The sequence below is a fragment of the Sciurus vulgaris genome (assembly GCF_902686455.1).
Source record: "Sciurus vulgaris genome assembly, contig: HiC_scaffold_316_arrow_ctg1, whole genome shotgun sequence".
NCBI classification, from domain to species: Eukaryota; Metazoa; Chordata; class Mammalia; order Rodentia; family Sciuridae; genus Sciurus; species Sciurus vulgaris.
The window spans coordinates 139,228-160,035 of record NW_027632733.1 but is presented as its reverse complement, the minus strand read 5'-3'; the positions used below and the strand labels follow the sequence as shown (position 1 = coordinate 160,035).

At 34.5% G+C, this 20,808-nt stretch overlaps 1 pseudogene across 1 annotated transcript; it reads left to right on the top strand.

The window, feature by feature from the left end:
* The first annotated feature begins 9,064 nt into the window (after positions 1-9,064).
* On the top strand, positions 9,065-9,529 carry LOC306652587 (RNA-binding protein 3-like; annotated as a pseudogene). Its single transcript has one exon. The product of its transcript is annotated as an RNA-binding protein 3-like (transcript).
* Positions 9,530-20,808: the final 11,279 nt, after the last annotated feature.

The window sequence follows — 20,808 nt, the reverse complement described above, 5'->3', positions numbered from 1 at the left end:
CATAACCAAATCATGTGGGTTTTCAAAACACAGGATTATGTGTAACACATGAAGCATTTATTGCTATTTTTGTATCATATGCAATGATGGGAATGAACAAACTAGAGACATTTGAAAGGTGGGTGACATTTTCACATATGATGGGTGAAAGGAACCAGGCAAAAAGTATATGCTATATTTCTCTATGCACAAAAGTTTTAAAAAGCCCATGAATTTAGGGTCATTGTGAAATCAAAGTGGTTGTGTCTGGCTTTAAGATAGAAACAAAAGCTAAGCATAATTTATGGGCATATGGTGGTTTGGGAAATGAGAGGTGAGGGTGGGAAGTGCAATTGGTCTATGAAGAAATAATGTTAGCATCTAACATATGAAAATACATAGGTGTTTTGTGTTCTTAAACTGTGTCAAGTTGAGTTCTTGAGGATCCTACCAGTGATACCGCTGTTTACCAGTGATGAACTCTGCTTCCTCAGATGTTGAAGTATAACTCACAGAAGCACACCAAGGCAAGCATATTAAGCAGGCTTTATTTAAATGTAATAATACAGACTTCTCTCAAAAGGGAGAAGGGGCCTATAGCTGATGCTCTAGAATCCCAAGAAGTGAGCATGCCCTACATCTTTTATAGGTTAAGGTCTCCTTTGCTCTGTTCTCTCCCCCCTTATCTCTCCTTCCTGCCTACATGAATAGGCCCAGGAGTTGCAGGTGACATAGCAGAAAAGGTGAGCATCAGATGGCAGGGGGAGGGCCAATGTGATTCATTCAGGTAAGGGCCCAGAGGGCATTAATCAGCAGTTCCTTGCCTGTAATACTTGAAAAGAACAGGTAAATTTGGTCATCAATGGGCTCCAGGGATCCTTGACATTCCATTGTCCCAGGGGCAGTGTCCACTTAACAGAGGCAGATAGTTTTCATGGCCTCCATTTCCTCTACTTAACCTGATCCCCTATTTCTACACTAACAGCCTGTTGTTCCCAATTCTGGTTTCATCAGTATGTGCCTGTTGTAAGATGTTAGTAATTTCACATTCTTCTGACAGTTCAACATGCTCTCTGCTGGCTTTTGCTGGCATATTGATCATAGTTGGTCATACGTGTATTAGGTAATATGCTTTTCCCTTCAGTTCACCTCTTGTACATCCACCAAAACAACTTTGCATAAATTTACCTTGCCCAAGAAAATAAATACAAGTAGGAAATGGGGTTCTTGTTTGAAGTTCATGTGTATTGATCTATCCTTAAGCACATAGTAAAAGTTTATTCTGTGACTATTGCAATAAACACATGATTTCCCTTCTGGTCTATACCACTAAATTTTTTAAATGTAGTACAATATTTATTGTGTCCATGAATGATCTGGATGACTGTAATTTGCACAATGTGTAATATGTTTATGGAGTAGAGACTGTAGGCTATATCCCTTCAACCTGGGCATACCAGTGTGTTATAGTTATCAAAATTCCTCACAGCCAGCTCTGATCATTTGTTAAACTTTCTAAAATTAAAAATGATTTAAAGTGAAAAGTGCCACTGCTGGGCACAGCCACACAAAACTCCACACTTCTCCATTCTCTTTCCTTTTTGTTTTCTGGGATATTGATAAGCCAAAGTTGCCTAGAAAACTCTGTGCTCAAGATGACAAAGTTTTCTTCCATCATGCTCTGTGAATTGTGAATTAGACCACAGAGGGGACTTACCATTTTTGCCTACACCAGTGTTCTGAATTCTTATATAAGAAGGAAATTCTTCAGGAAGTTGTTATTACCTGGGCTACTACTATGTTGTCAGGATGTAAATTTTTTTGAGATGCAAATAATCTCACTTGGTACAGAATAAATGTATCCATTTAAATTAAGGCAAATGTAAATATGTATCTTCCCCTAACCTTTTGATGTGTTTGATGTTTATGTATCCACATAAATATGAAGAGATAAATGTGCTTGACATGTCTCAGTTTATACTCAGTAAGATATTGAATATGCATGGATTTTATTGAAGGTGCCTGAAGAAAACATGCTTATCCAGGCCTCTTCATGTGACCATTAGGAAACATGAAAGATGCAAATGTTATTGAAAATATCAGGTTATATTCAGAAATTTTGTTGGTAGTATCAAATTGTCCTCTGAGATATTAACCACAATTAAAAATGTTGTGTTTGGCTCCAATTCATCTCTTACCATCATGTAATAATGTTCTCTCCCATAGGAGTAATTTGTTTACAGTTAATCTGTATATTTATAACCACTATCTCATTTCTCATAAAGAGCCAAATATTATCTCAATTTACACTGGTAAGTATGTGCATGAGTGTGTGTATGTGTGTGTATCTTTTTCTCTTTATAGTTCACACAGGATACCCAGGTTTCTATCTTTGAGTTTGAATCAAGGCAGTTTCTTTTTATTCTTGAGTACATAACTTCTGTGTGACTTCATATGCTTCCCTTTACAATCAGTTTTAAAATATTTAATATTTTTCAATATTTTTCTCATTTCTAGGAGCAAATTTGAACTTCATTTTCTAAAAAGTTATATTGTTTCTTTTTAGCATATATTGACAATAAAACCTGTATTAATATAATTGGATATGCAGATAACATTTCTTTTTCTAATTCAAAGGAAAAATTAATATTATAAAATTAATAATAGTCATTTCCCCAATTTAATTACAAATAAGTATAACAAAAGGAAATTGGTAGATACTTAGATAAGGTAGGTAGCTTGAATACAAAGCCACAAAAACAAAATTAAATCATCTGAATATTTTCTTAACTCTCAGACAACTTGAGCCCTCAAGGAGACCTCAGGAAGTTGAGAAAAATATTTTTTCTTCTTTCCTACTTCAGTCACTTGCTTTTTAAAAATCCCCTCACCTCCCCTCATTTTCAAATAACTAGAAATCCTACTTTCTTTCTGTTTGAAGAGCAGTTGATGGTTATCTAAACCTAGAGAATATGCCAACACATACCATTGACATCTTTGTAAACTGAGGGGTGAATGTATTATTCCAATGCTTCCTATTTTGTTTTTCTCTTATGGTATAACTCTTTAGATGGTTACTCAGATCAAGTAATTTTCTCTCAGAAGCTTAACTCTCCAAAAGTTAGTTGATAAGCAAGAATAAAATTCCTACTTGAAGAAACAAAATATAAAATGGAGAAAGGCTATCTGTTCACTAGATCACTGTCATGAGTAGTGCTCAGGACAAACATTAGGTTTTTATGAGGCCAGCTATCACTAAGGCCTCAGTAAATATTATGACCAATTGATGACATCACAGTCCAGGGACCCAGTCAGTCTTCATGGTACTGCAGCATTGCTAAAGTCCAACATCTGAGGTGATTCCTTTTTACAGAGTATATTTTATCATTAACTTGAATTTTCATTCTTGAAATTGATAGCAAAATTAGAGATGGTATGGATTAAACAAAGAAAATTCTTCTGTGTATCTATGAACACTGCATTACTCAATCTCCCCAATGGTAATACAGCTATACCACAGAGGGTCAGACTCAACACCATACTTGTCTCATATAAAAAATAAAGATTATATATCATAAGTAGCATTGACAGCATACAGAAACCTACATGAGATGCATGTTGGAAAGTGGGTGGGCTGGGGAGATAGCTCAGTTGGTAGAGTGCTTGCCTTGCAAGTCCAAAGCCCTGGGTTCGATCCCAAGCACCACAAAAAAAAAAATAAAAAAAAAAGAAAGGAAAGAGGATCTGGGTCTGAGGGCCTCTCATTCATCCATAAACACCTAACAGTGATTAAATGTCCCTGCTTCTGACAATAGTCTCATGTAACTTCACAGCCAGAATACCTCTCCTGTCACCTTTCCTCACAATTTCCACATTGGCACATTCACCATTTCTGGGCTTTCTAAGAATTGCTGTTCTCATCAAGCCCATATTTTTCACACCACTTAATTCTATTCTTTAGCCCAATTTGACTTTGAAAAACATGTAGATTCTATACAGAGTTTGAGCTCTGATAAAATCTTTTTACTCCCACCCACTTTGCAATGCACTTTGTCTTTGAGGGTCCATATGTTTTTATGATTATTTTTCTTTTGTTTTGGTACAAGGGATGGAACCCATTGATGCTTAACCTCTGAGCCACTACCCCCACCATTTTCATTTTTTTTGAGTAGGATCTTGCTAAGTTGCTTAGGGTCTTGCTACATTGCAGATGCTGGCTTTGAACTTGCAATACTCCTGCCTCAGACTCCTGAATTCTGAGATTACTGGTGCATTTCACCATGCCCAGCACCATTACTCTTAATAATTATCATAGCTTAGACTCCTTTGTTCTTTATACATACATAGGCTCATTACTCTGGGTGCTCTCTTAAGTACCATGACCACTGAATAGAAGGCACATTTATTGATAAAATTTTCACATTTTAAGCTAATTTAAAATGTAAAATACAACACAGTTACTATCTTGCATATATCAAATTGGTAAAAAATGGGAGGTCAAAACTATACAAAATGATTATCTGGATACAATCTCATGAGGAATCTTCATGAACTGAAATATTGATTTAGGTGCCATATTGGAGAATGAGGCTATGTTTCATAAAAGTAGACATTCAAATAACCTACTACTTTATAATCTCACTGTATAAAGGACATTTACAAGAATGGTGTCCCTAGAATTTCATTTTCTATTTTGGTCATGAATTTTAAGGCTCCAAATTAAAATTATTAATAGACAAATATTGGTGGGTGATGGTCATTTAATTCATTTCCAAAAGCAGACTTCAAGCTGAGCAAAGTATGCCATGTGGAGGAGCATCAGGAGAGTACCAGTGATCAGGGATCAAAAAGAAAATATTACTCAATGAAATAATTTCAAGAGTTTAATGAACATTCTACTAGTCAATACTTATATTGAGTATTAATAACTAAATAATCTATCAAATTTTAACATGACAAAAATTTTAATGTACCTACCTCAGAATAAATGTCTCACATAGGCCTAGATCCATGGAAAAGGTTTACTCCTCATGTATTCTGTTCCTACTGTTTCCATAAAAAGTTACCAAATTACATCACTTATAAACATATTCTTTTTGTCCTAGTTCTTGAGATAAAAAATCCACTAAGAGCTTTGAGGCATAAAATCAAGATGTGGTCACCATGGCTGCCCCTGGCACTAGGTTCAATTTGAGGACATTTCCTCACCCCCACACAAGTTTCATAGCCACCTGAAATCCTTAGCTCTTGCTCATTTTCTTCATCTTCAACAGACATCAGCCCAACAACTGCTTCCGTGGTCACAGTTACACCCTGACTACTCTCCTATCTGCCTCTCACAGAAGACAGTGTTTTCACCTTAACTGCATTGATGATCCAGGAAAATCTTCCCATTGAGACTACTTGATTTCATCTCATCTGTAAATTCTTTTTTGCCATGCAAAGTCACATTTTATAGGTTCCACTAATTAAGAGACTTGCAGTTGGAGAAAGATTGAAGGAACACTGGGTTCTTTCCTCATCCTGCTAGACAAAAATAAGACCACAGAGTTTTAGAGTTAATTCACCTATACTAAAATATAGTAATATGTAATATGATAGTGGAAACTTGAAATTGAGAAAAGGTTGGATTTAAATGACAGTAATGACATAAATTTAATGAATAATACAAAGCCATATAAAAAATCACTTGAAAAAATGCCAGGGCCCAGCAGTTCTAGCAGGGTTCAGGGGTCCTAGGTGGATGGGAGGTGTTGGCATGGTGGAGAAACAGCACACAGAGACACCAAGTGTTCTGAGACTGAATCTGTCTTTATTTTGTCTGCTAGCCTTTTTGTAGATATTTTTCTTTAGTAATGATTATATCTTATTATGGTTAGTTTAAAATTAAAAAAACCTTCAAAAGTACAATCTATATTTCTTCTCAAAGTACACATTCTCTCTGTATGACAGCCCAGACCAAAACAACCTTATTTCCCAGCTAGATTAAAACAAACTTGTCTCCCCACTAAATCAACCTTGTATCCCAGCTAAACTGAAGGCACCATGATCTGACAGCCTTCAAACTTCAGAACAAACATGTCACTAGATTTTCTGAGAAACAACCCCCAACATGAACTCCAGTGTTTAACAGAGAAAAGTTTTTACTATTTTTAAAGGGCAAAGAAATCAACTTATACTTAATATTTAGTCCATTCTATTTTATTTAATTGCAGATGCAATCTTATTCTTATTCTCAAAGAATTAGACTAAACATAGGAAAAGCACAAATTATATTTATAACTAACCTAAATATTTTTATTATATAAAATATCTCTAGAATCAACTTTTAAAACTAGGAAAGCAACAAAGGGTAAACACTGCATCCAAACTCAGAGGAATGCCTCTTTATCATCTATTATTACACTAAAGCAATCACAGGCACATGTAAACTCAAGCACAGGTATGATAGTTATTTTCATATATTTTAGGTGTGTATTACTGCTAAATTTTCATTGTGCACTATTTTGTGTCCCAATAAAGTAAACCCTCCAGTAAGTAATGTTCTTTCAGTAAGTTTCTAATGATATATTGATTATTAATATTAAAAATAATTACACATGGAGACATGCCATGCCTATGGCCCCCAAAAGGGGGGATGATCAACAGAACCTTGTCAAGTGTTGAGTTCTCTATTCCAACAGAACTGTGTCAAGTGTCGGATCCTCTACTCCAACAGAGCCATGTCAAATCTCAGAGAGGCAGGATATAGATGCAGCAAAAAAAAAAAAAAAAAAAAAAAACCAAAATGAATAAAATGGCAATTGCAAAAATATTTCATGCTATAAATTTCAGGCAGACAGATTTAATAAAGAAGAACTCCACATGTATAACTAAAAAAAAAAAAAAAACAGTTAAAACAATAGAAAAAATCCAAGATGAGATGACAAGTCAATATTATAAAAGAATTTGGGGTATTGGATCTCTGAAAATTAGAGATACTAAACACATTTACAACAGAATAACCTAATAAATATCTGAAAGATATAGAAGGCAACATAAAATTTCATATTTGGTAAAGAAATTTTGATAAAGTAGGGCAAAGAAAAGCAATAGAATTATCCCAAATAAAACTTATTCTTTTTTGAAGTGTCTTTTTTATTCTTCTATTCAGTTTCTTAATCCATTTATTGATTATTTTATTCTGTTTTCCTGGTATTAATTTTTTTGAATCTTTCTATACCTGGAGATTAATGCTCTATCTGAGGTGAATGTGATAAAGTTTTTCTCCCACTTAGTAGACTCTCTTGTTTTATCCAGTGTTTCACTTGATGAGAAGAAGCTTTTTAGTTTGAATTCATTTTATGTATTGAGTCCTGATTTTACTTCTTGTACTTTAGGAGTCTTGTTAAGGAAATTAGGTACTAAGTCAACATGGTGAAGATTTGGGCCTTTTTTTTTTATTCTATTAGGTCTCTGGTCTAGTGCGTAAGTCTGTGTTCCACATAGAGTTGAGTGTTGTGCAGGGTGAGAGATAAGGTTTTAAATTAATTTTGCTACATGTGGATTTCCAATTTTCCCAGCACCAGTTACTGAATAGGATATCCTTTCTCCAGTGAATGTTTTTGACACCTTTGTCAACATCTTCAGCTATTATATTATTAGAAATCAAAACTGCTCAAAGATTTCATCTCACCCCATTCAGAATGGCTGTTATCAAGAATAGAAACATCAATAACTGTATTGATTTAAGGAAAAAAGTAAACTCATACATTGCTGGTGGGAATGCAAATTGCTGCAACCATTATGGAAAGAAGTATGGAGATTCCTCAGTAAACTTGTAATGGAAACACCATTTGACCCAGCTGTCCCAATGTTCAGTTTATACCCAAAGGACTTAAAATCAGTATATTAAAGTGACACAGCCACATCAATGTTCATAGCAGCTCAATTCCCAACAGCTAAACTATGGAACCTAACTATGTACCTTTCAACAGTTGAATGGATCAATGGTATATATGATATATATATATACCATTTATACCATCATATTATATATATAGATGATGGTATATTACTTACCCTTAAAGTAGAATGAAATCATGGCATTTGCCAGTGAATCAGTGGAGAATATCATAATAATTGAAATAAACCAATCCCCAAAACAGAAAAGCTGAATTCTTTTTCTCTGTTATACTGATGTTAATTCACAATGTGGGGGACTAGGGAAGAATAGAGTTACTTTAGATTAGATAGAGGAGATTGAAGGGAGGGGAGAGGTTTTGGGACAGGAATGATAGTAGAATGAAAGAGACATTATTATTTTGTGTACATATATAGCTATACAGCTGGAGAGATTCTCCATCATGTATTACCAGAAGAATGAGATATTATACTCCATTATATATTTTGTATCAAAGTGCATTCTGCTGCCATGTAATACTAATTGAGACAAATAAACAAATTGAAAATAAAACTTATTTAAAAAGAGAATTGAAATGATGCAACAAAGAAATAACAATCTATTTCTGACAGAAATAGATTAACAATTTAAGTGTGTAATGTAGCGAACACAAAAATAAATGGAAATGTCATTAAAGAAGGTGCCCAACTTTCAGTGCTTATAAGACAGAAGAACCTTGAACAGAATCAAATTGGAAAACGGATTGATGTGGTATAGGGTGGAAACTGGTTCATCCAATTACATTATAAAATGTTCTATGAATAATGTTCTTCCTCCAGGTCATTGCCTACTCTTGAACTTGTTGGAAAAAAATGAGCCAGGTCTATCCCTGTGGCCAGGGACTGCAGCTACAGTCTCTTCTATCCTTTTCTGTCTCACCAGGGCCTCCAGCTCTGTCTCAACCACTGTGTTTTATCCAGTGATGTCTCTCAAATCTATGTTTTTGCCTTATCTGTTCTTCCTGTCTTAACAGTGCATATAACATCCCAGGATGAATTATTTTTGTGTTGAGTTCATTGCATTTGATTATTCAATTTAAAACTATTTCTGGATTCTTCCCATGGAGCAGCCTCCCTATTCTCCTTGCTCTTCAGAGCCTCCTGTCTGTCTACTTTTTAATTTCTAGGATTTAAATTCACTGCCATGTCTTCTGAAGAATAGATGCTCTTGGTGGGAGGGCTCAACTTCAATACTGATAAGCAGGTCTTGGAAGATCACTTCAGCAGCTTTGGGCCTATTTCTGAAGTGGTTGTTGTCAAGGACCAGGAGACTCATCAACCCCGGGGTTTTTGTTTCACTAACTTCACCAACCCAGATCATGCCTCAGATGCCATGAAAGCCAAGAAAGGAGAGTCCCTGGATGGTTGTCAGATCCATGTGGAGCATGCAGACAAGTCTGGCCAGGCACCAGAGGGGATGCCTTTGGGACCCATGGACATGGTCACAGATAGAGTTGGTGGGAACCAGGGCTATGGGAGTGGCCGGTATGACAGTTGACCTGGAGGATATGGATATGGATATGGATGATCCCAAGACTATAGTGGCAGAAGTCAGGGTGGCTCTGACTGTTACTCAGGAGGAGATTACGGAGACAATTATGACAACTAACTTGAGGCATGCACACATAAAGTACAAACACAAGAAATAGCACTTCTGATCCAGGATCGTCCCTCCAAATCACTGTATTTATAAAGACTTTTGGAGCTGCTGAAACATCTGTTTTAGTACATCAACTTCTATTTTTGAAATGAGTTCTCAAGATTGCTTGTTAAAAGACCTTTTAAAAAAGCTCCATGTACATTTTTTTTTCCTCATTTAAAGACAAATTCTCAGACATTTGTTGATTCATAGGTATTTTTCCTTTTAACAAGTTTTTAGTTTGGTCTCTCAGGATTATTGCTTCTGGCAAAAGAAAAGTTTGGCCAGACTTAATTTTATTAGCATTAAAGTTGGGGATATTCTTAAAAACCTATACACAATGTTTATCATCAATAGAGAAAAATTTCCAAATGTACCTTTAACAAACTGTGTCAATAACATGATACTTTTTCTTAAAATTCAAGATCACCACCCCAATTATACAGACAAGTTTCTTAAAAATGTTTGTGAATGTCATTTTTTTTTAATGGTGGATGAAAAAATATTATATTATGTCTCTTGTAGTGTTTAGGATATCCTTCACAGAACTGATTAAAATATGAAACCTGTACACACACACACACACACACACACAAAGTATTTCTGATCAGAAACTTAGAGAATACAGGTCTGTATAATTGATCTTATAGGTAATATTTTCCCAGTATCCTTTTTCAATCAAAAGGACTTACATAAATTATCATAAAATATTAAGAGTTAATGCAGTAGTGAATGATTTTTATTGTCCATGGAACTCGTTTGAAAATGTAAAAATAATCAGCTTTGCCATGAAATCTAGGAAACTAAGAAATGACTTAAAATTTTTATATGTTCATGGTAAATGACTTGTATGAACACTGAATCCATTTATATACAAAAATGAGGAGGCAAAATATAGAAATTGTGATTTGAGAAGAGAATTCAAATTTCAAAGTTTTTTAAAATAAAAATAACCACAATTTCCAGGGAAGGTTCACAGAGGAAGAGGGTAAAATGTAATAATATATTTATTTCTACACTAGTATTACACATATACTTCTCTGGGTGATTTACTTCCACACCCTTGTCAATATTTTAAATCTTTTTTCCTTAACTGCAGAGTGGATCTTAAATATTAATACACTACAATTTATAAAACAGTGTAAGTTCAACACCCCTTTAGATTATGATCAATTTCATTTTTTCCAACAAATTCAAGAGTTAGTTATTTAATATGTAATTTAAAATAGTATGATTCAGTATTTGGAGAATAACTTGTTTCACTTTATATCATTTCTTCACACATACTTATATTTGAAGAGCTTTATTGATATAAGATTCATATAAATTAAAGCAGCATATATAGGTATGAAATTATGAGTCTAATTCAGTTACCAATTTTGTCTTCTATTTGAAGACAGAGATAGATATGATATTCCTTTAGGATAATATCTAACTCATAAGAGATTTTCTATGTTTCAGTAGGAAACATTGAATGAATTTTTAATTTTATAATTTGTAATAAGTTTGAATTTCACTCAATATATATCACTCATAAATAATTAGAGTTCATAATAACAGCAAAATAAAATAATATAAATCAGAAAAAAATATTTAGACAATTTTGTTTAGCTTACCACTTCATGCTATCACCATTTTAAGTAAATTGCTTGACGATAGGGTATCATACTGGAAGTGTTTCCAATGTTTCAAGGCAATAAAACAGTGCTTCTGAACACATTTATCTTTTTTCCTCTTATTAACACAAGATAAAATGTAAGTGATAATTAACTAGGTTATGATTGTGTGAAAATCATGAAATTATTAACAAATATATAGAAACACATTTAATAATATTGCTGAACATTGTGGTTTGGATATAGGATTGTCCTCTGGAAAGCTAATATGTTGAGCATTTTAGCAACACTCAGAGGTGAGGACTCTGGATTAAGAGAACTGTATTCTCATCAGAGGTTGAATCCATTGCAAGATTGATAATCTGAAGGGAGTACATTATTGTAATAGTATCCAGGTAGGGCGAGGGTAGGGGGAGTAGTTTGCTGGGGGTAGGGACTTAGAATCTATGTCATCCATGGATTCCTCCCTTACCTGCTTTCTGGATGCCATGATGTAAGCAAGTTTTCTCTATCTCCTCATTCCACCATGAGGTTATTCCCACCTGAAACCCAGAATAATGGAGCCAGGTGATCATGTGCTATGACATTTCAAAAGATCAATGAAGATTCAATTTATTTTTCCATTTTGTTTTTGATAGGTATTATATGTGTGAATAAATGGAGAAAGCTAGATAATGCTTACATGGATTTTTTCTTTCAAATATTGATTTTGTTTACAAAATTAATATTTTTGAAAGCTAAAGGGATCTCAAACAAGATTTACTTTAAAAAAGAAACAAAATTACTTTCAAAATTATCAAAATTAAAATACATAAAATCAAATGTAAAATGTATCAAGGTAAAAATACATTATCCTAATTAAAATAAATTATACTTCATGCATATATAATATGTCAAAATACACTATACGTCATGTATATGTAAAATGAGCAAAAAAGAAGAAACCACTAAGACTTATACTGTATTTAGTGTATTTCTTTGTGTCTTATTATTATCAGTAATGCTTTTTATGTATTATAGACTCCATTTACAAAACAACACAACGGACTCAGGAAGAGTACAAAGACTGTTAATGGCAGTAAGAGATTTAAGCACACAGATCATGGTATCAAAACCAGTCATTTTACTTTTGACTTCAAAATTTCTTCTTTAGGGGGAGTGGGGAGGGTAAGTACATATATTTTTTTCTTATAAATGTAATAAGTGAAAAAGCTTATATTATGCAAAACTGCAACCTATGAAACAGCCCTAACAGAAATGAGTGTTAACAGCAACAAAAGTTAAGCAACTCATACACATGGTTTTTGCAACAAATGGTCTTACATGTTGACAATCACCACTGCCTATGCAGTTATCTCAAAACTCACTGACATACATGCCTTCTGCATTTGTTACTTAAATACAAAATGAAAATTTCTAAGTTTGTCCTTGTGTAACTTTTTTATATTGCTTAAGAGATTATCAACATTCAGGAAGTATTAAACTATAATAATATGGTTCCTATTTTGCCCTGATTTCTATATTCTCTTGGTTCTTTTCAGATATATATGACAAAAAGTGTATTTTTATATGTTATACATACATTAAGGACAACTAATTCCAATTAGAATCCCATTTTCTAAAAATATTTTTAGTTATAGACATGGATGCTATACATTTATTTTATTTATTTTTATGTGGTGCTGAGGATCATACCCAGTGTCTCCTACATACCAGGCAAGTGCTGTACTACTGAGCTACAGTCCCAGTCCAAGGATCCCATTCTTTTGATTTCACATAATGTGGAGATTCACTTGTGTATTCATATATGAATATAAGAAATTTATCTCTGATTTGAGCTGCTATTTTTTGTATTCCCATTCTCCATTCTTTCCCTTCATTTTCTTTTGTCTATTGAAGTGAATTTCAAACTCCCCTCCTTACTGTTACCATTCACATATCAGAGGGAAAATTCAGCCTTTGTTTTTTGGAACTGGTTTATTTCACTTAGCATTACAGTCACCAGTTCCCTCCAATTACCAGCAAATGCTATAGTTTTTTCTTCTTTATTGCAGAGGTATATTCCATTATATATATATATATATATATATATATATATATATATATATATATATACCAATTTTTTAATCCATTTATCTGATGGAGGGCACCTAAGTTGGTTCCATAGCTTTGCTATTGTAAATTGAGGTGCTACAAACATTGTCATGGTTGAATTAATGGAGTATGCTGGTTTTAAGTTTGATTAGTATGTCTGGAGGAGTAGCATAACTGGGTTAAATAGTGCTCTCATTCCAAGGTTTCTGAGGAATCTCCATACTGCTTTCTGCGGTGATTGCACAAATTAGTAGTGTCACCCCAATGTATAAGTAAAGCTTCTCTCCACATCCTGGCCAAGACTTATTGTTACTTGTGTTCTTGATAATTGCCATTCTGACTAGAGTGAAAGGGAATCTTAGTGCAATTTTAAATTGCATTTCTCTAATTGCCAGGGTTTTTGGACATTTTTCATACATTTCTTGGACACTTGTATATCTTTTTTTGTGAAATGCATGTTCTATACTTTTTCCCATTTGTTGATCGAGTATTTTTGTGGTTTGGGTGTTAAGTTTCTTGAGATCTTTATATATCCTGGAGATTAAACCTCTGAGGTACAGGTGGTAAACATTTTCTTCCATTCTGTATGTTCTATGTTTATGTTCTTGATTTCTTTGCTGTGAGAAAATTTTTTAGTTTGATACTATCCCATTTATTGATTCTTTACTTCTTGTGTTTTAAGAGACCTTTTGTGGAATTTGGCTCCTAAGTTCACTAGATGGAGATCTGAGCCTACATTTCCTTGTAGAAGGCACAGGGGCTCTAGTCTAAGGCATAGGTCCTGTTAGGGTCCCATTTTGACTAATCCCCAGAGAATCAAACTGAACACACAGTAATGCAAATCACACAATGAGGTTTTATTAAAGCAAGCTCAAGCCTGGACCGCAACCAGCCCCTTAGACTGATACAATGGCTGAGGGGAGGGAGCGGCCCCAAGGGGCGATAAAGCCCTCTATTTAAGAGATTTCCAAGCATTCACACACAAAGACCTGTACATTATTGGTTAACATTTGAACAGCTAAACATTAGTCATCCTCTGGTTGGGCCCTGCCAATCTATTTGATTCTCATTGGGTCCCACCAGAACTGAACGGTCCTAGAGGAAGAAGGGAGGAGGGAAGGGGTGAACTATGCAGGAGATGAGTCAGGGTTAGGCCCCCCTGTCCTTGATAGATAAGGTTTCTAGGCAGCTGCACATTCCTCAGACAAATATCTCTTAACAACCTCGATAAGCACAGGGACCCAGCAGTCCTGATTGTGCTGTATTGGCTCTTGAGGGTGCAGTCACAACTGCCTGCATCCTGGTGATTAAGGGAGTTAGCTGCACAGATATCACCCTGTTCTCAACAGTCCATGATCCACTTTGAGTGTTGTGCAGGATGAGAGATAGAATTTAAATTTGTTTCTATTGCATATGAATTTGCAGTTTTCCCAGCACCATATATTGAAGAGGCTATCTTTTCTCCAATGTACATTTATGGCATCTTTTTTCTGATATATTTTGGGTAGATTTGGATCAAATATACCTGTACAGAGATTTAAGATATTCAACATAATCTCTAGATTTTCTGATTTTCTTTACACTTGTGTTTCCAGAGTGATGGGATATATCTTTGAATTCAGTTGTGTAAAATGGCAATTGAAATGAACAATGATTTTATTTCTGAAGTTCTATTTGGTGCTCATTTTGAGACCACAGATCAACCATGAAGGAATTATTGGGTATTTTCATTCATTCAAAAAGTGAAAAATTACTTTTAGGAAAGAGGACAGTCTCAAGGGAGAGAGTGGATCTACTCAAGTAGAAGAGAAAGGGACAATGTACCTCTCCTGCACTCCAGTTTTAATGGGAACCCTAGGGAAGTTTCCAGAGAGTACAGCACAAGTCCACCTTATTTTTACTGACAGAAGGTGACACCAGACTTTTACATCTCTGCTATCATGGCAGTTCTAGGTCAACTTGGCCCATGATAATTGGATTTCCAACCACACATTCTTACAGATTTTATGGTTAGGAGGAAATGTCCTTATTGCCCAGAGTTTCAAGGTCTGGTCACAAAAATATACTTCTTAAGGGTAACTTGGGTTCTTCTTGTCAACAATATTTTGTGGCTGCAGCAAAGAGGTAGCTTTCTAGGAATTCAATATATCCTGTCCACAGAGTTCAGGCAGAGCTACTGATAAATTGCTTCTTGGGAATAAAAGCATGTGGTGGCCAGAAGAGTGGGTCAATTTGATTGAATTACTATACAGAACATTTAGCTTTTATAATGTCCTCATGAGCTGTAATTAAGATATCTTTAGAGATGAAATTATCCTTTCAATTACAATTTCATAAATGTGAAGTCAATATTATTTTATATGCTTTGCAAATACTGAAAATAAATTCAGAAGAAAATAAGAAATTTTGTATATTATTTAAATCTCTGATTCCAGTATAATTAACCTAAATGGACACAAAATGTGCAAGGAAAAACAAAGCACCAAACTACTCAGAATGTGCTATTAATTTGGGTATACTCCAAGATATGCTCTGAGTGTGATGAGTGGAAATGACAAGCTTAGAATTCTGTTTGGAGGAGGGTCAATGGCTGATCTGAGACAGATGCCATCACTGACCAGGCCTTTTGATAGCTGTGTCAGTTGATAGTAGGTATGCACCTCAGAGGGGAGCTCCAATAAGTCTTGGAAGTGCCTTGTAGAGATGGTGGCAGAGATCCCAAAGATGTCTGCTACTTAAACTTAGTACATTCCACTCCTGATTAGGCTATGGTCATATAATGTTCTGGTAATCAGAGCCACAATATTAGATCTTTGGAAGAGAATGTAGTGAGAAAAATCTTTTGAATTTGTTCTTTACTGTATTTCCTGAGTCTCTGTAAACTTCATATAATGATCTGTGAATGAGAAAACAAAACACTTCACTTACATATCTATACAAAATTGTATGCACTTCTTACAAAGGGCACATAATGACTCATGCCACTTATGTGGAATCCAACCCTGCCAAGATCCATTATTACTGTAAATATGTTTGTATACCTAGGATAGGAACTATTTAACAGCATTTAGAACATAATTCTCTTGAGGAAAACTGTCATGTGTGCTATTGTTCATGTCAGGTTTGGAAGAATGTAGAAGGTCAAAAATATGGCACATTTGAGTCTCACCTTTTTATTAATCTTAGACGCAGTTTGATCCAATGGCACACACAGACAGCAGAGGACAGATTCTAAAAAGGAAATAAAAATCTCATGTGCCTCTTCATTAGACATGATTCTTTAGCAAAGTGTGGGGTAGAGAGATGTGGCCAAACACTTAACAACACCTTATGTAGTTCCAAGAGAACTCTTTGATAATCATAATTTTTAGCTATCATCTCTGCAAAGAAATGAGAATAGAAATAAAGAAAATTTTAGAAATGAATAACAGAGATAAAACATATAAAAATTTTGGATACTAGGAAAGCAGTTCTAAGAGGATAATTTGTAGCACTCAGTGCCTAAATTAAAAGATAGATTCTGGTCAGGCATCATGGTACACACCTGTGATCCCAGTGACTCAGAAGAATGAGGCAGGAAGATTCTGATTTCAAAACCAATCTCAGCAAAAGTGAGGTACTAAGCAACTCAGTGAGACTTTATCTATAAATAAAGTACAAAATAAGACTGGGAATGTGGCTCAGTGGTCATATGCCCCTCATTTAATCCCCAGTACTTAAAAAAAAAAGATTGCAGATGCATGAACTTATGCACCACCTCAAGGCCTTAGAACAATTAGTAAAAGATAATAATTAATTAAAATCAGAAGTGAAATCATTGAGGTGTGAGAAAAATGGAAAGTTACATGTAACAAAATTAAATTAGACCTTTATCTCTCACCATGCACAAAACTCAATTCACTGTGGATCAAAGACTTAGGCACTAGTACAGAGATCCTGTTACTACTAGAAGAAAAAATAGGACAAAATCTTCACCCTGTCAGTCTGGAATCTGACATCCTTAAGAAGACAGCTAAAGTGCAAGAAGTTAAATCAAGATTCAATAAATGGGATGGACTCAAACTGAAAACTTCTTCTTAGCAAAAGAAACAACCATTATTGTGATGAGAGAGCCTACAGAATAGGAGAGAATCTTTACAACATGCACCTCAGATAAAGCATTAATCTCTGAGATATATAAAGAACTAAAAATCTTAACACCAAAAAAAAAAAAAAACACCAAATAACCAAATCAAAATGGGATAAGAAATAGAACAGACACTTCACAGAAGAAGAAATGTTGGGACTAATGACATGTTAACTAACTCAGGCTGACTTCTTACTCCCTGGAGGGTGAGCAAGATCAAGACCTCAAAGGCAGTTTCAAAGGTTAATGAGGATAAATTGGACCACCATCAGGGATTGGTTAACAACAATTCCATGAACGTGATCAGCTCGTGCTTGCCATATAGTCCTATTGGACTCTCACCTGCGTGAACCCCCCCCATGTCTTGCTGACCTTTAAGCTGATTGGTTCCCACCTAGCCTCCATCCTACATAAAAGCTGTGTGACTTCCTCAATAAGCGAGTTCCTGCTGTGACTGGTCTCCCTGATGCATCTGATTGCCCTCTGCCCGGAGGGCTGAGTGTGGGTGGTCAGTCAGCCCTACCTATCCTGGTCTGGTCTTGTTGGGGAGTGTCCCCTTCCCTTGTCGCTTGTCGAGAAGAGCAAGGGGGCTTGAGACCGTGACAAAGAAATACAATCAATTAATCAATACATTAAAAAATGTTCAACATTCTAGCAATTAGAGAAATGCAAATCAAACCTACACTTAAGATTTTATTTCACTCCAATCAGAATGGCAATTATCAAGAATGTAAGCAGCAATAAATTTTGGGATGTGGAGAAAAATGTCCACTCATACATTGCTGGTGGGAAGGCAAAATGTACAACCATTATTGAAATCAGTATAGAGATTTCTCATAAAACTTGGAATGGAACCACCATTTGACCTAGTTATCCCACTCATTGGTTTATACCCAAAGTACTTAAAAAGCAGCATATTACAAGTGACACAGCCACATGAATGTTTATAGCAGCTCAATTCACAATAACTAAACTATGGAACTAACCTAGATTCCCTTCAACAGATTAATGCATAAAGAAAATCTGGCATGTGTGTGTGTGTGGAATATTACTCAGCTTTAAAGAAGAATAAAATTCTGACATCTCTTGGTAAATGGATGAAGTTAGGGGATATCTTGCTAAGCAAATAAGCCAAACCCAAAAAACTGTAGGCTGAATATTTTCTCTGACATGTGGATGCTAAATCACAATAAGTGCCAGTGCGGATAGTGAAGAATAGAGTTACTTCATATTAGGTAGAGGAGAGTGAAGGGATGGAAGGGGGTCTGGAATAGGAAGGACAGCAGCATAAAACAGACATTATTACCTCATATACATATATGACCTCATGACCAATGTGTTCCTACAATCTGTATAATCAGAAAAATGATACATTACACTCCATTTATTTATGATCTCTCAGAATATATAAATGCATTCCACTGTTGTGTACAACTAACCAGAATAAATTTAAAAAAAGTTTAAATGAAGTGGAATTATTGAGATAGAGAATAAGAAAACAACACACAGGATCAATGTAATGAAAAGTTTGCTCTTTTAAAAGATAAAGATTAAAAAATCCTTAGCCAAACCAATGAAAATAAATGTGAGAAGACCAAAGTCAACAAGACCAGAGATGAAAAAGGAGATATTATCACAGACCCATATGAAATCCAAATGTCTATCAAAACATAGTTTGAAAATTTATACTGCAAAATCTGCAAGACATTGAAAATTTCTAAATATATACCACCTACACAAATTGAAACAGAAAGATATAGAAAATTTAAATAGACAAATATCAAATCAAAAAATTGAAACAGAAATTAATAGTATTCAAAAAAGAAAGTCCCAATACCAGATGGACTCTCATTCAAGTTCTACAAGATATATGAAGAAGAATTAACACCAGTTTCTCTCAAATTATCCATAAAATTCAAAGGGATTGAATACTCTCTTATACAATATATGAAGCCAGAATAACTCTCATAACAAAATCAGACAAAGACTCATCAAGAAAAGTACAAACTAACATAACTGATGACTATAGATGCAAAAATCCTTATGAAAATATTAGTAAACTGCCTTAAAAAATACATCAGAAAGATAAAACATTGTCTAGTGAATACCATTGTATGGATGGAAAGTTGGTTCAACATACCCAAATCAATGAATGCAATTCTCCACATAATCAGAATTAAGAATGAGAATCATACAAATGTAGTAGATGTTGAAAAAGCCTTTGATAAAATCCAGTATCCATCCATGTTAAAAATGATGCCAAAGCTAGGGATCAAATAACTTACCTCTACATTGTAACATTCACTTATGACAAACTCAAAGATAACATCTTATTAAATAGATAAAAACTGTAAACATGGTCTCTAAAGTTTGTGACACCCAAAAAATGTCTAATCTCACCTCTACTATTCAATGCAGTCCTCAAAACATCAGCAAGTATAACCAGGCAGGAGAAGGAAATCAAAGGGTTACATGCAGAGAAAGGATTACAAGACCCTATATCCAGAAGACCCCAAAAAATTCCACCAAATACTTCTACAGTGTATAAATGAGTTCAGCAAAGTATGAAGATACAAGATCAACACCCATAAATCAATAGATTTCCTATATGCTAACAGTTATTCAGCTTTGCATAAAAGAGAAAAAACATCATTTTCACAATAACCTAAAACAATATCTGGGTATTGATATAACATGGAGGCAAGGCAAGATTTATACAATGAAGGTTATAGAATACTGAAGAAAGAAATTGGAAAATACCTTAGCAGATGAAAATCATCCCAAGTTCTTGGGCAAGCAGAAACAGTATTGTCAAAATGACTGTTCTTTGATGTAATGCCCATCAAAACATCAACGACATTCATCACAGAGTTAGAAAAAAAATCCATTTACTGGGAAAAATGAGACCCAGAATAGACAAATTGGTACTTGTGAAAAAAGGAAAGTAGTCAAACCTGATCTGATATTATACTACAGAAAAGGAGAAAAAAACAAAAAAACAAAAAACAAAAAACAAAACAACAGTATTGGCAAGGAAATAGATATAAAGTCCAAGGGAGTAGAATAGTAGACACAGGTAAATCCACATGCTTGTAGCTATCTAATCCTTGCCAGAGGTTACAAAAAATATATTTTGGAGAAAACAAAGCCATTTAAATAAATTGTGCTAGGAAAAATGAATAGATATACATAGAAAAATGAAAATACATCTCTACATTTCACCCTGCACACATAGACCAGAGACATGAATTAGACCATAAACCTTGAATCTTCTAGAATAAAACCTAGGGTCAAAAGTCAAACAGGTTCCAGCACCAACTTCCTTAATAAGATGCCCAAAGTATATGAAATAAAACCAAGAAAACCAAGAATTAATAAGTGGGATATCATCAAACCATAAAATTTATGCATGA